This window comes from Electrona antarctica, assembly GCF_951216825.1.
Source record: "Electrona antarctica genome assembly, chromosome: 1".
Classification (NCBI taxonomy): Eukaryota; Metazoa; Chordata; class Actinopteri; order Myctophiformes; family Myctophidae; genus Electrona; species Electrona antarctica.
This window is the reverse complement of record NC_136806.1, coordinates 50,478,984-50,493,486: the sequence shown is the minus strand read 5'-3', so window position 1 is coordinate 50,493,486 and position 14,503 is coordinate 50,478,984. Positions and strand designations below refer to the sequence as shown.

General features: G+C 42.7%; 1 long non-coding RNA gene across 1 annotated transcript in view; it reads right to left on the bottom strand.

Moving 5' to 3' along the window:
* Positions 1 to 12,558: 12,558 nt before the first annotated feature.
* LOC306927946 overlaps positions 12,559 to 14,503 on the bottom strand; it is a 36,079-nt gene continuing 34,134 nt past the window's right edge. Inside the window, exon 3 of the long non-coding RNA XR_013790614.1 lies at positions 12,559 to 12,682. This is a non-coding gene — a long non-coding RNA (uncharacterized lncRNA). The remainder of the gene's footprint in view (positions 12,683 to 14,503) is intronic.

The following is a 14,503-nucleotide window of genomic DNA, read 5'->3' as shown; positions in this document are numbered from 1 at the left end:
CCCACCATTTTCAATTCATCAAAACATTTAGAGACGTACGAATATACACAACTATATAGTCAAAAAGACATCATCATAGGAGGTAAAAAGGGAAAAGAAATATATACAGTGAGGGGGAACAGGGGTGGGTGGGGGATTCAGATTTTACGGGGGCCAGTTTCGAATTGCAGCCGTCCGTAGGTGCCCTTTGAGAGCAGTTTTGAAGGAGTCAAAGGATTCGCATGTCTTTATGACTGTTGGTAGGGCGTTCCACATTTTGGTGGCATAGGAGCGAAATTAATTTAATCCCTTGTTTGTACCGAATCTGGGTTGCACATGGTTTGTTGAACTCCCTCTGGTGTTGTGGGAGTGGACTTTGTTGACATTAAGGAAGTATTTAGACAGGTACATGGGTATCTTGGTGGTGTTTAGCATTACAGTATGGAATCATAAGTCAAAGTCAAAGTCGTTTAACATTTAACATCAAACACGTCATCAGGCAAAGTGTCTCAAGGAGAGGACATGTCATATTTAGTTTTTACGAAAGCCCATGAAAAGTTCACAACAGATCGACATGCTAGTCATACAGGGGCGCCGGCTAGTGAACAAAAGTGGGGGGACACTTTTGGACAGATATTTACATTTCATAGCACAATTCTGGAGATATAAGGCAGATGCTGGTAATTAACTGATAATTGATCAGTTCTTGTTTTTTATTTATTCCGTCGTGTGACACCGTCGTAAAAGGAAATAAGAATTCCAACCTTGGAAAGAAAAATGACAGCGATCTTGAATTTCCCTTTACTGTACATCCTGGCAGTAATAATTACTTGGAGATGCAAAGCAGGCGTTCTTCCTCCGAGCGCCTTCTTAGGTGCTCAGCTCCAAGATAATTAACACCCGATGATTGATTGGAAAATAGCAGCTCTCATACAGAAAAAAATATAAAATACTTTTAGCTGAGTTTGTTACTACTGCTACTTCAGGTTTCGGCGTAGTGCTTTAGTGAGCCTCTGATTAAGGTCACCGTGTCAAAATGCATTTATAGCCTAAATAACAAAATGTAAAACGGAGCTAAAAGTCTTTTTGTTTTGAGAGCCGCTATATTTCCAGCTCAGTGGCCTTGTGGTTAGAGTGTCCGCCCTGAGACTGGGAGGTCGGGGTTCAATCCCCAGCCGGGTCATACCAAAGACTCTAAAAATGGGACCCAGTGCCTCCCTGCTTGACACTCAGCATCAAGGGTTAGATTGGGGGTAAGTCCCTGCGACATACTAGCGTCATGTCCAGGGGGTGTACTTGTACATCAAGCTGCCTCACGCTACAGAAACAGGAGATAGGCTCCTGCCCTATGGGCCTCATGGCTCGGCAAGGCTATACTTACATATTTCCACGACGCTTGGCCGCAGACCCCACTCAGAAAATATTTTGTAACAGCTATAATTATTTACATCAAGATTCCTTTTAAAATAGCAGATCTATAAGCTACTGTAAGATAAGCTTGTTGATCTACTATTTTCAAATAGCCAGTGGAGGTTTAAAGTTGTCACACTTATTCCGATGCTATATTAACACATTTAATTAAGGACGCCCGGTGATCTCAGGACCCCACTTTGAGAACCACTGTTAGCCAAACAACTCTTATCTCTTGGTCGTGCTGTGAGTGTGAATAATGTAAAAAGCAGGAATTCTTACAACATTTGCGTTTGTGAATGTTTGTGCGGTCACCGTGGCATGGATTCCATGCAGAGTGATTCAGAAGTATAGCCATAATGGAGCCGTGTGATTTTATAAGTATGTTATCACAGCAATAAACTGCAGAGAGAGAGAGAGAGAGAGAGAGAGAGAGAGAGAGAGAGAGAGAGAGAGAGAGAGAGAGAGAGAGAGCGTGCAGGAACATTTGCAGACATAAGCATGTGCACATAGAAATGGGGGACAGAATTAAAAGATTAAAGTAGTTACAGCATTAGGCTTTCAGGCTTTAATGACGGAGATGGAAATGGAAAAAAGCAGTCCTTCTCCTCTCCTCTCCTCTCCTCTCCTCTCCTCCCATCCTCTCCCATCCTCTCCTCTCCTCTCCTCTCCAAGCATGTGTTTCGTGCTGATTGCCTGGATGGCCTCTGGCTAGAAGTGCTTCTGTCATGTTCTCTCCACTAAAGAACACACGTTTGTTTAGGAACATTCATTTGTGTGCTGTGCTGCTGCCCTGGTTTGTGAACAATGCAAGTGTTTCACGTGTGATGCATGTGAGGCAGATTTCAATGTCATGGCTTAATTCCCTGCACTCCCGTGCAGGATGAGTATATGAATGTGCATGTGGACACACCCCCACACACACCCCCACACCCCCACACACACCCACACCCCCCCACACACCCCCCCACGATCTCAGATCCACAAACTCACAACTCGTACAGTAGATCCGTGACATGACACCGGCCCACATTAAGAATCAAGCAGAACTAGTCTAACCCATACATGGGCAACTGGCGGCCCCACCTTCAGTTAAAGCAACCTGCGGGTTAATATCCAAATACTGATATATTATTGATTTCAGCTGTTCCAATTCCAAACATGTCATGCTTATTAGTAGCTTAATGACTAGTATTAACATTTTATTGTCTTGGTTATGTCCAATGTATTTGTATTTAGGTTCATAAAGTTAACATGAGTAAACTAAATGCATTTGAAATGAAATAAAACGTTTACTTTTCAGGATTCCAATTAAAAAAATTGCAAAGAATTATTCAGGATTCTAATTCAAATATAGCAAAAATAGCATATCTACAAGCTCAAAATGCATCACACTGAGATGCATGATGGTCTTGTATAGGCTATCTGTTATTTTTGTGTGACATAGAATGACTAAGTAGAGCATTGATTTACGAAAAAAGTAAATATATACAGAGAAATTTGGAACATTTTCCTCATATCTATAAGTCTCACATTCTACTATACGTGCATGAGCCCTTTTAACTATAGTAATACAAGTACACACATAAGTGTACACACACACCTAATGAGTCCCTGTAATAAGGCAATATACAGAATGTGTAAGCGGGTTGTGCGTCGCAGTAGCATTTGGGTCAGAACGACACTGTGTTCGATTAGAGCAGCGCCGATAATGAGTCGGAGGCTGTCGAGATGAAGCTGTGAATGGCTCAGACAGATCTCACTGTGAACTAGAACGTACCCGCTGCTCTCAGACAGGTTCAGTGTGACCTGTAACAGTCCCCGCTGCTTTGGCAGGTCCGTTCATTAAAACGGATAGAGTTGGTGTCAAAGTCTTTTCACCGCTTTTCAGTCTCTAACGAGAGGAGGACCTCCGTTAGATCCTCCGGGACACTTCCTGGGTAAGATAATGGACCAATTTGGTTCACACATGATTTGACTGTGTGGCCATGCACCGCTTATTAGGAATTTAACTTGATTTCACTTCATTGGTTCAGTGCGGACAAAGCCTCCATTTTAATATGAACAAAGCTCCTCTTTGTACGAGGAACTCGATTACGTGGAACAGCAAAAGATGCCCGCCTTGTGATCCTCAACTTTATTTTCTTCAAGAAGTCATTTTATCTAACGACAAGTCTTGTAGCTTGTTTTTTTAATGTGATCGTTTGTTTCAATTTGACAGACTGCCGTTTCAGTATCTCTCTGATTGCTAGCTTTAATTGACCGTGGGAGTGAACAGATGCACTGCCAGAGAAAGGGAAAATATAAACTGCTTTCTTTAAAGCTGCAATCTGTAATTTGTATGACCAACCCCGTATCTCTGTTGTAAAATGGTGCATTTATATATAGCGCTTTTATCCAAAGTGCATTACACAAACCCTGCAAGGCACCAACCCGCTCCTCAGGAGCAGCTTGGGGCAGTACTACTTGTCAACTAGTTTACCTGACACACTCATTTCAACAATAGAAGAGTAGGGAGACCATGCACCTCTAACGACTGCAGATACAGCTTGGTTAGCACAATGAGTGCCACCTGGTGGGCAAAATATTATGGTGCGTTCACATGGGCAGATGAAACGATGCAAAGACGCGTTGTGAGTTGATTTGGAGCAGCTACATGCATCGTTGCGCCTTTGCAACATCATGTTGCTGGCTTCCTTTGACAATGAATGGTAGACTGCATCATTTTATCTGCCCCGTGTGAACGCAACATCAGATCCGAGTCTGTTTTAGTATGACGCATGTCCGGTTTGTCGCCATCTTGAATGCTAATAGCATCCATTAGCCCATCCTTGCTCCAAAAATTGCAGGTTTAAATACAATGGAACGCTAAATGCTATTGATAGCGATTCCAACGTTTACCAGTTTGTGTTTTCTTGCTGATGTGAAGCCTCCTGTGTGTGAGCAAAATAAACACCTTTGAAGAAAGAGAAATAGTGTCAGGAAGAGCCGTGGCTCTTTATTTACATCAGACACACAAATGTGACATCCTGCTGAATTTGTCATTTCTTCCGAATAGACCTGGAAGCATTCCATCCATAGGCGCCAGAAGGTGTTTCTCAAGGTATTTTGTCCCCATGGAATTTTCAGTCTGGCCTAGCCTTGTTATAGGCCAGTGATTCGGAACTGTTTGAGGACCACCAGGGCCCATTTGAAAATATTGAAAGCATTCGCGGCCCGCATCTGTCCACTTAACATTTTCAGAGCATGTTTATTTCAATGATCAATCAATAGATTGCGCCATGTGGAACTGATGTATACTATTGTCTCTTATTTAGGGGTATTTAGGGGCCCTGGCCCACAGGTTGAGAACCACTGGTGTAGGCTACCGAGCAATCCTCGTTCCTACTCTCACATATACTGTATGGTCATTAAGTTTGATTGATAATTGTATTAACAGTTTGCAGAATGGGTACAGTTGAGGGAAAGTACAGGTCAATACAAAAACTGCTAAGAGGATAAAACCAGAAAATGCACTAAGACTTGTTTAGTTTATAAATGACCGGTGACTCCGGTGACATTCAGGACTAGGCCAGATCCCAGCCCATATGGGGATGATCTTTACGTCATTTCCAGGACGTCTTCACCAGTTGAAATAATATAGCTTATTCTGGGCCAGATCTGACTAGTTATGATATGACTTAAGTTGATCTGGCCTCGATCGGACACTCTCTGATTCATCCAGTGGGCAGAATTTATGTTGGTTGAAATCAGGTGATATTCTGGGTCAGATCTGACTAGTCTTGGTTTGACTTGATCTGGCCCCAATAGAGACGTCACTAATTCGTCCAGGTCCTGACCGTGCTTGCTGGGTAATGTTGCTCTGGAGAGCGAAGTCCGGAGCTCTCTGCTGGAGCTGTTAATTGCCCCCACGACCCGACTCCGGATAAGCGGTTGAAGATGGATTGATGGATGGTGCAGGCTACACAATGTTTGTGTATAGGTTGCTCTCATCGATTGGGTGATTGGCCCTTCCACACTGAACGAGACAACACCACCACTACACTCTGTGCCACAGATTGGTGTCTAGGCTACATAACAATAGAGGACAATTACTGAAAACGTTTTTTTTTTTTCCGCCTTCAAAGCAAACAGAATATTTCCATGGCGGTGTGGGATTTGACACCCTGTGAATAGGTTACTACATCTCTCCGAATGTGAGAAACTTAATTCAATATTTGCTTTTATTTATTTTTTTTATAATTTTTATCCCACGATTTTGTAACCCATTTTTCACCCCTCTGTCAATTATCTAATGTGATCCTGGGCTCTACACACCCTCCGCCAACCTAGTCCCCATATATGGGGGACATGGGGAGAGCAACGGACTTGAACTCATGCTTCCTTCATGCCCGAGTGTCCAAGTTGCTCCTTTACACCTGACAAGGGGGAGTTTCCCTGGCTGGACGTAGCACGTGGAAGGAACACGTTATTCCAACCAGTTCCTTTCCCCTCCATCAGGCGCCCTGGCTGGCCAGGGGGAGGCAGTTTAGAGACCAGGATTACTGCATGTTTTTTGTGAGGGTACCTACCCTAGGGGACACAGGGAGAACATGCAAACTCCACACAGAAAGGCCCTTTCGCCAACCCCGCCTCGGTCATGGGCACTGATGACATTGATATATTTGCATAGTGTGGGTACTGGGTAGGATAATCATTTGTACTATGAACTGTGTATGTATGTATGTATGTATGTATGTATGTAAAACCCAGGACCTTCTAGCTGTGAGGCGACAGTACCCCCAATATATATATATATATATATATATATATTAGGGCCGGGACTTTAACGCGTTAATTGAGATTAATTAACTACAGAAAAATTAACGCGTTAAAAAAATTAACGCATTTAATCGCACCTTTTTTTTCACCGCGGAACGTTTCTCACTGGGTGCGTTTCTAGTAGTACTGAATAGGCTGCGGCACGCGAGCAGCAGCAGCAGCAGTTGTTTACTCTACACTACAGGCTACAGCTCCGTCAGAAAGCCCAAACCCAAATGAATCGAATGAAGAAGCCGCTTATATCGCTTTTGCTCCATGGATGGGACATTTAGATGTAAAAGCTATCGGATGGACGCGTGGATAGCGGCATGGCTGTGTGCAATGTCAGAGGGAAATGATCCATTTATGACCAACGTTAGCTTATATGCTAGGCTTGCTAACTGCTTCAGTTTAACATGTCTCACAGACCACCGGAGACGCGCGGTGATTTCACCGCTGTCAAGCTGTCCTCGATGCGAAACATACTGAAGTAGCAAGCGTGGGTCAGCCCCAACCTCATGTGAAATGTTTCCCCCATAATAAAGTTGTTTTTATTTGTTCTCATGCCCCGCCATGTAAAGCACATTTGAGTATTCATATACACACTGCTGCTCTTGTTTATCTGTTGGGATAAAAAAGTTGTATTGCTTAAAGGGGAATACCACTCATTTTCAACATTTTTCTATGGAGTTGTGTGCACTGGAAATAATAAAGTCCCCCCATTATGTGTTGCCTATAGAACTGGAGGTCTGAAAAAAACAGTAACATTATGAAGTACATTTTTGTGATGTCACTGAGATGTACTTCATAATGTTACTGATTTTTTTCAACAACAACTCTAAGGTATATTAATGACAGTAAAATGTTGAAAATGAGTGGAATCCCGTAGTCACTATTCACTGGGATACCAAAAAAGATTTGAAAAAAAAAGGTTTCTCACTGTTCTCGGGTTGAATAATGGTATGCGATTAAAATGCGATTAATCGAGATTAATTAACTACAAAGCCTCTGATTAATTAGATTAATTTTTTTAATCGAGTCCCAGCTCTAATATATATATATATTTAAACATTGAAACACAGTGGACAGTTGGACACTGCCAGTTAACCAGCGATCTCAGCCATGTTGACGATCATGCAGGGCAGGTTTTCCTTTTATAAATTAGTTTACACGCACCATTGGAAAGTGATGACGTTACTTAATTTTGCTGCGACAATGAGTGTTAATGTTTAGAGTAGAAAGGAGTGCTTTGTAGCTCTCTCTCTTTTTAATTCCACACTCCTACAGTAGCTTCTCTCTCTTAAGCGGAGTCCTACATTTTTTTACTTAACATTTAGTGTTTAATTAATTAAATGAATAGTGTACGTTGTACAAATTGTACCAAATTGACTTCAGACTGCCTTTAACATGAGTAAGACTTGCTCATGTGGAACATATTAGAAAAAAATTGTTGTCCCCTTTTCTAAGTCCTAAACCCCCTGGGAGTGAGTGCGTGCGTGCGTGCGTGCGTGCGTGCGTGCACACCTGCCTGCCGTGTGTGCATGTGGGTGAATATAGTCGATTACTTGAACCCCTGCTCATGAAAAAGCAGATCTACAAGTTCACAATGTGTCACAATGCAACACGTTGTGAGCTTGTAGATCGGCTGTTCTTGGCGAAGAGATCGATGATGGTAGACGGAAAATAAAGCTTTCAAAGTTGGCCTGCAGAGCCAACTCGCGTCTAGTTTGTCTAAGTCTACAGGGTTTAAGTTGTTAATGTGTCTAACGTATTGTCGTATGGGTTTAGTACTGTATTTATTGCTGTATTTTATTGCCTACTGTGCACTTTTCCTCTTCTTGTCTGCCCGGTGCTGCAGTAACACCCTCGGGGGAATTAATAAAATGTTCTCCTTCCTATTCTATGCAGCACAGCAAACGGTGCAGACCGGGCCACTGTCAACACCAAATAGAGGGATAGAAGCAGCGGTGGACAGAAGTACGCCATTTTTTTACTCAAGTAAAAGTATCAATACTACAATGTAGAACTACTCTGTTACAAGAAAAAGTCTGGAATTCCAAATGTAGGCCTACTTGAGAAAAAGTCAAAAGGTGTTGGCATCAAAATGTACTTAAAGTACCAAGAGCGAAATAACTCATTGTGCAGAAGTTACAAAGAAGTTTTCAAATGTATAAAAATCTTTTGAAAATAGCAGATTTACAAGCTCACAATGCAACTTCAGTGATGCTTGCGGAACTCGACTACGTCTCGTTCCTGACTGCATCACTGTTGTGCCAATAATCACGGTAAAGCACACCCTCTTGTGTATTATTGCTTAAATTCACCATGAACACAGCTGTACTTTTCCTCTATGTCCCATCTATGTCCCATAATGCCCCTTACCTTTCAGGAAATGGAAAAAATTAGCTGTTTCGCTGGATCAATGTAGAAGTTATTCAGTCACAAATTCTTGTTAATACTTTTCATTGGTGCACATAGTCTACACACTAAAACCGTTTCACTTTCAGAATCTTCAAATGTATACAAGCTCACAACGCGTGATCTTGCGACGTGCTGTGAGCTTGTAGATCGGCCATTTGGCTACTTTTGCGTGACACTGCAAAAAAGAACGTTGAAATATGGACATAAATGCGGTTTCTGCTCGACAGCAACGACGTGTATACATTAAGTGGCCAGGTTCCTGTCCGGCACACAGTCTTGGAGTGAACCGGTATTGAACACCAGATGTAAGGAAAGCAGCTGACAAGGCATAGTGCTGTAATGAGCTGCAAAGTGAAATCCTTTGTATGGATTTATCCACAGCTGGTGATGACTTGAGCGGAGCATCAGTGTTGGCAAGGATTTAAACAGAGACCGATGTGACCGGAGCGTCAGTGTTGGCAGGGTGCTACTTGACCGGGGCATGAGGTTTGGCAGGGATGTTACAGAGACTGACAAGCGCTTTGACAACAAACCGTGGCTAATGCTGCGTTCAGTTCACACGGTCAAATGCAAAGATACAGTAAGAGATTCACAGCAGTGGAAGCCAGTGCAACTTCTTTGTATCCTTTGAAGCTTCAGTTATTTGAAAATAGCCGATGCAAGTAACACAACACAAACTAGAAAAAGTGCCCTTCTGGGCACAGGTCTCCACCAGGAGGATAGGACTGTGTGAGATGTTTGGCAAAATGTTTAGGAGTAATATAAACATGTTTTTTTGTTTGTTATTTTCAATAACAACAATTTTCTTAATTTTGTTGAGGAAATGCAGAGCCAGATCACTCATAGCATGAGGATAGAATTCTGGATGAGCAGGACATGTGCAGCATTTCGTACAAAACGGGCCACTCCTGAAAACTTTGGAAGGCAATGTTAGCCAATCAGTGTAGAATCTGAGAAATCCAACAGACTCGTCTTGATCACATGACTACAGAGATCATGTGTACCGATTTGCGTGACATTTGGATGAAATCTGTGTGACTAACATAAGCAATGTGTTTTGCAGAAATCGGCCTCATGGTGGCGCTATAACCGGCAGATGTGGAGGGATGCAGGGACAATGTTTTTCCATGGCCTCTAGGGAGTGCACATACATAAGTTGTATACAGATCGATGCAGTTATAGCTAAAAACAGGAATTGGCCTGTTATAGCGCCACCTTGAGGCTGATTTGGGGAAGAAATGAGTGGCATGTCGTCCTCGGCCTAGTGGAAATGTGCGTGTATAATTTCACGGAAATTGCACACTGTGTATGTGATTTGTGGCATTTTGTTCGAAACGGACCAATCATGTGAGCTTTGGAAGGCAATCTTAGCCAATCAGGATGGAAGATGGGAAATGGTGCAGATCCGTGTTGATCACATGATACACTAGATAGTGTATACCGAATTGTGTGATGTATGGATAAAATGTGTACGAGTAATCTACAGAAATGTGTTTTGCCTAAATCGGCCTCATGGTGGCGCTATAACAGGCCGTTGAGGAATATTTGGGGCAGAGGTTCGTCGTTGGCATCCAGGGAGTGTGTGTGCAAAGTTTGGCATGGATCGGGCCAACGGTGGCAGAGATTAGCTGGTAACAGACGGACGGAAGGAAGGAAGGACGGACGCACACACACACACACACACACACGGACGGAGTGCAAAACATACTCTCTCCCCATGCCTTCGGCCTGGTGGAGACAATCACACACACACAGCCACACTACGTGATCATTACAGTGAGCATGTGACAGTTTCCCCACAGGACCAATAGAGGAGTTACTGTCTGTCTATTAATGTTCTCACATTGTGTCACTGTGGTCAAACAGGCTTCCTCCTGCAGCAGGCTACCGTATTATTCTTGATTTAGATTCCCATTAGATGGCACTGAAGCTGCATGGGCTCTCTGAGCACAGTCAGAGTTCTATAATCTGGAATGATTTGGAAATCTGGTTGCATCATACACACTACTTAATCGTACAAGATTCTCTAATAAGATTATCTTAAACATGCACACACTACAAGATGTTTAAGTTAATGCCTTACAAGCTCACAATGCAACTTCAGTGATGCTTGCGGAACTCGACTACGTCTCGTTCCTGACTGCATCACTGTCGTGCCAATAATCACGGTAAAGCACACCCTCTTGTGTATTATTGCTTAAATTCACCATGAACACAGCTGTACTTAAGTGCCTCCCATACTACAAGATCTAATGTTGCCCGATAACCTTAATTTGTTGCAGTCATGGAGTTTGGCTGATTGGTGACAACTAATTATAGTCCATTATTACATGGCTTGGTTGAATGCTTGATTCTGATTGGTCAATCGCTTAATTCAGCGGTGAATTAATGACCGCTCCGCTGTATAACAGACCGCTGCCTAATCAAACCCTCTGAGCACCAGCTGCGCGGCTGCGCCCCGCTTGATTTACTGCTGTTTCCAACATGACAGCCATGTAAACAGACACACACTAGTGACACACAATGTAATTTACAGCTAAACATTGCACTTAAAAATGTTTTTGAAAACATTTGAGCGAGGCAGGACCCGAAAGTGGATTCTATTTGATCAACTCACTTCCTTGTTTTCCGACAGTGCTGCAGCCCTGCAGCTGCAGACGCAGCCAGCGCGAACTTATGGAATACTTTTTTTGTTGTGTTTTGGGTCAATGTATACATTTATGTTAGTTAGCCATGTAATAAGCAGGATAATATCTGGCTAGGTGGTCATTGTCGGGATACAATTCACCTTCAGGGAGTGTAACCGCCTCGGTGGTTAAACTCCCTGTCGGTGAATTATCTCCCGACAATGAACACCTAGCCAGATATTATCCCTTACATAACGTGCTTGTAAAAGAAGCTGGCTATAGATCTTTATTTTTATTTTTATCCCACGATTTTGCAACCCATTTTTTCACCCGGTGTCAATTATCTAACTGGGCGCAACACTTCCTCTGCCAACCTGGGGGGGCAGCGGACTGACCTCATGCTTCCGGCTAAACAGATCTACATCAAAAGTGCAAAGGTGAGCTAGCCCTTTGATTGGCCGGTCGAGTGAGGAACAGCGGCACAGATTTACCATAGAGATGCTGTCGTCGAACACAGTAGTGCATCGACATGTTTAGATCCCATATGCTGCGTAGTTGTTTAGATGCCATATTCTGAGAGGACATTGAGCCCTCATTGGCTGGCCTTTTACCAATTCGACCAATCAGAAGAGGGGGGTGGGGCTAAGTTACACCAATGAAGGGCAAGGACCAAGTCCAAGAACCAAGTCCAATGACGCCACCCCCAAGTCTGTATGATAATCAGTTCAATACTTACATAATAAAAGAAAAACATGATCTTGTAGATCTGCTATTTTCACTTCCTGTTTGGCGTTTGATGCTTTCACGCCATTTTACGAAACCTCACAATTTGGATAACTTTTCATCGTTAAGGTTTTTGTGAGCTGAGGGAGTTTTATTTGGAACTGACCATCCTGCTAGGGGGAGTTTGTTAAAGTGTGACCCGGGAAAATAGCATAAATTGTGCCAAACGCCACAATTAAATCAAAATGGCTGACTTCCTGTTTGGTTCATGGCGCCGAGATACTTTTTTAGTTGGGACATTTCTATAGGGCTTCGCACTAAGTAGCCTAAGTCAATTTTATTGATATAGCAGAATAAAAAACAAAATAAAACAAAATAGTATAGCCCAGAAAAAAGCCTATACAATTGATCTCAAAACAGAACAGCAAATAACACAAACATGGGAAAGACATCATGAAACATCTGGAAATGCCTGTGCAAATACTAGTGTTTTGAGTTTATTCTTAACAATGTCCACAAATACCTCAATAATAACAGTGGAATGATGAGAAAAGGGGGTTGTGGAGTTACCTGGGGAAAGCCATATTGAAGAGGTGGATTTTGAAGGTTTGGAGGGTGGGGAGGGCATTCCACAGCGTTGGGGCTGCAACAGCTCTATCGCCGGGCCAGGTACAGTACTTGGTCCTGGCCTGGGGATCTCAAAGAGGTTCTCGTCACCAGACCTGAGGGGACGAGAGGGGACATGACATTTGAGGAGGTCGAAGGTACAGTACGCCTCATGGGTTGCGAGTAGTCATTTGAATTGTATTCTTTGTTTGAGCCAGTGAAGGTTGTGGAGGCTGTATAAATATGGTCTCTGGAATTGTTATTGGATTTGGTGAGCAGCTCAGTTCTGGACATAGTTGGGTGCCACCGATATTGTCCCTTATCATTTGACCCATTTAGGCCTGACCTCAAAATTTAAAAGAAATCCTTCTAAATCCTCCAGTTTTCTGAAATAAATATTTTCACGATTTTTCAAAAATAGCAGACCTACAAGCTCGTAGCGCGCCACTCGGTGGCGCGCTATGAGCTTGTAGATCTTCTTTTTTTCAATAGCTAAATTATAACAATGTTTAAAACACCAAAAGGGGTTCCCGCCCAAAATGGGTTAACTGTCCTTTTGCGCAGATCACGCAAACCTCAGCAAAAAGAAAAGGACAATATCGATGGCCTCCAACTGTATTGAAGTTTATTGAGGACTTTGGAGGTGGTGCCATCATGCCATGGAGGATACTGTTGCAATAGTCCAGCCGGGATGTGATGAAAGAATGGATGGATTTTTTTTAATGGAGAGGCTGTAACACCTATTGTATAAAATGCTAAGAGCAGGAAACTGCTTTTGCTAATACTGCTTTAAGCACACACTTCAACATGAGCAAGCATTTGAGCATTTGTGCACATGCAAACAGAAACCATCATCATTGCACAATTGCACACTGTACACTAAGGGGCGGGCCATATAACTTCAAATCAAATATCACTATTATGTCTAACATTTGCCTCGATTACAATTAATGAACGATTATTAAAAAAAGCTTTTTGTACGCCGATTATACAAATGTTATTGTCTCAACACCCTCAAGGCAATTGGTGTCATCTGGCATTGCTCTAAAATACAATATCCTTTTACTGCACCGGTGCCATGTGTGACTCCAGTGTTGCGCGCGCGCACACGCACACACACCGTATCCGTCAAAGTGACCTTGATCCTACGGATCGATTCCGGAGCCATTTGAAAAGGCTTATGGATCGGTAGAACTCTTCTCTATATCCCTTCTCCAGTAGCTTCAGTTGGTTTAAAAGGAAACACGGATAATTGGATTTCCAAAGAGGTTTGGCTAAATTAAAATCTTCCCTATATGCACCGAATCAATAACAAAAAAACAAAAAAATCTTCTTACTCTTGAATTGTGCTACGACATGTTAAAAAAAAGCAATTAACACACTGCCGGGATTGATTTGGTCCACTTGAGCTTATCTTGTGATGGCATGGCTTGAGCATTTACATACCCGCTGGGGACAGCCAAAGTATTTTTCTTCTTTGAACACCTGACAACATATCCCAGGATTAGCAGTGAGTTTATATTCATTAGGTAATTACCGTGAATGGTGCAGGCTGAGCAAATTAGAGTGATTCATCCCAATGGCCTTCCTGACTTCAGCGTTTGCGTGCCATGTTGAATCCATACACAAGTTTCAACATTCACATTTTAGCAGCCCATATTTGTCGGAGTTGGAAGTGTGTCAAAATTCCACAAAAACACAACCAAAACGGGTGTGTGATGGCAAACTTTTTTGAGAGACATATTTGACAGTTGAAAGTTGCACAAATGAAAAAGGCAGTATATGCACATATGCCTGGAGTCAGAATGGGGTCATGAACTTTAAAACTTTAAGAGACACGGTGAACAAAACTTGAGGTTGAATGTAGTGAGGTCAGGTACGGGTCGGGTGGGGTGGGATGAAGTCGGATGTGGCATGGTGCGGACGAGGTTGCATCA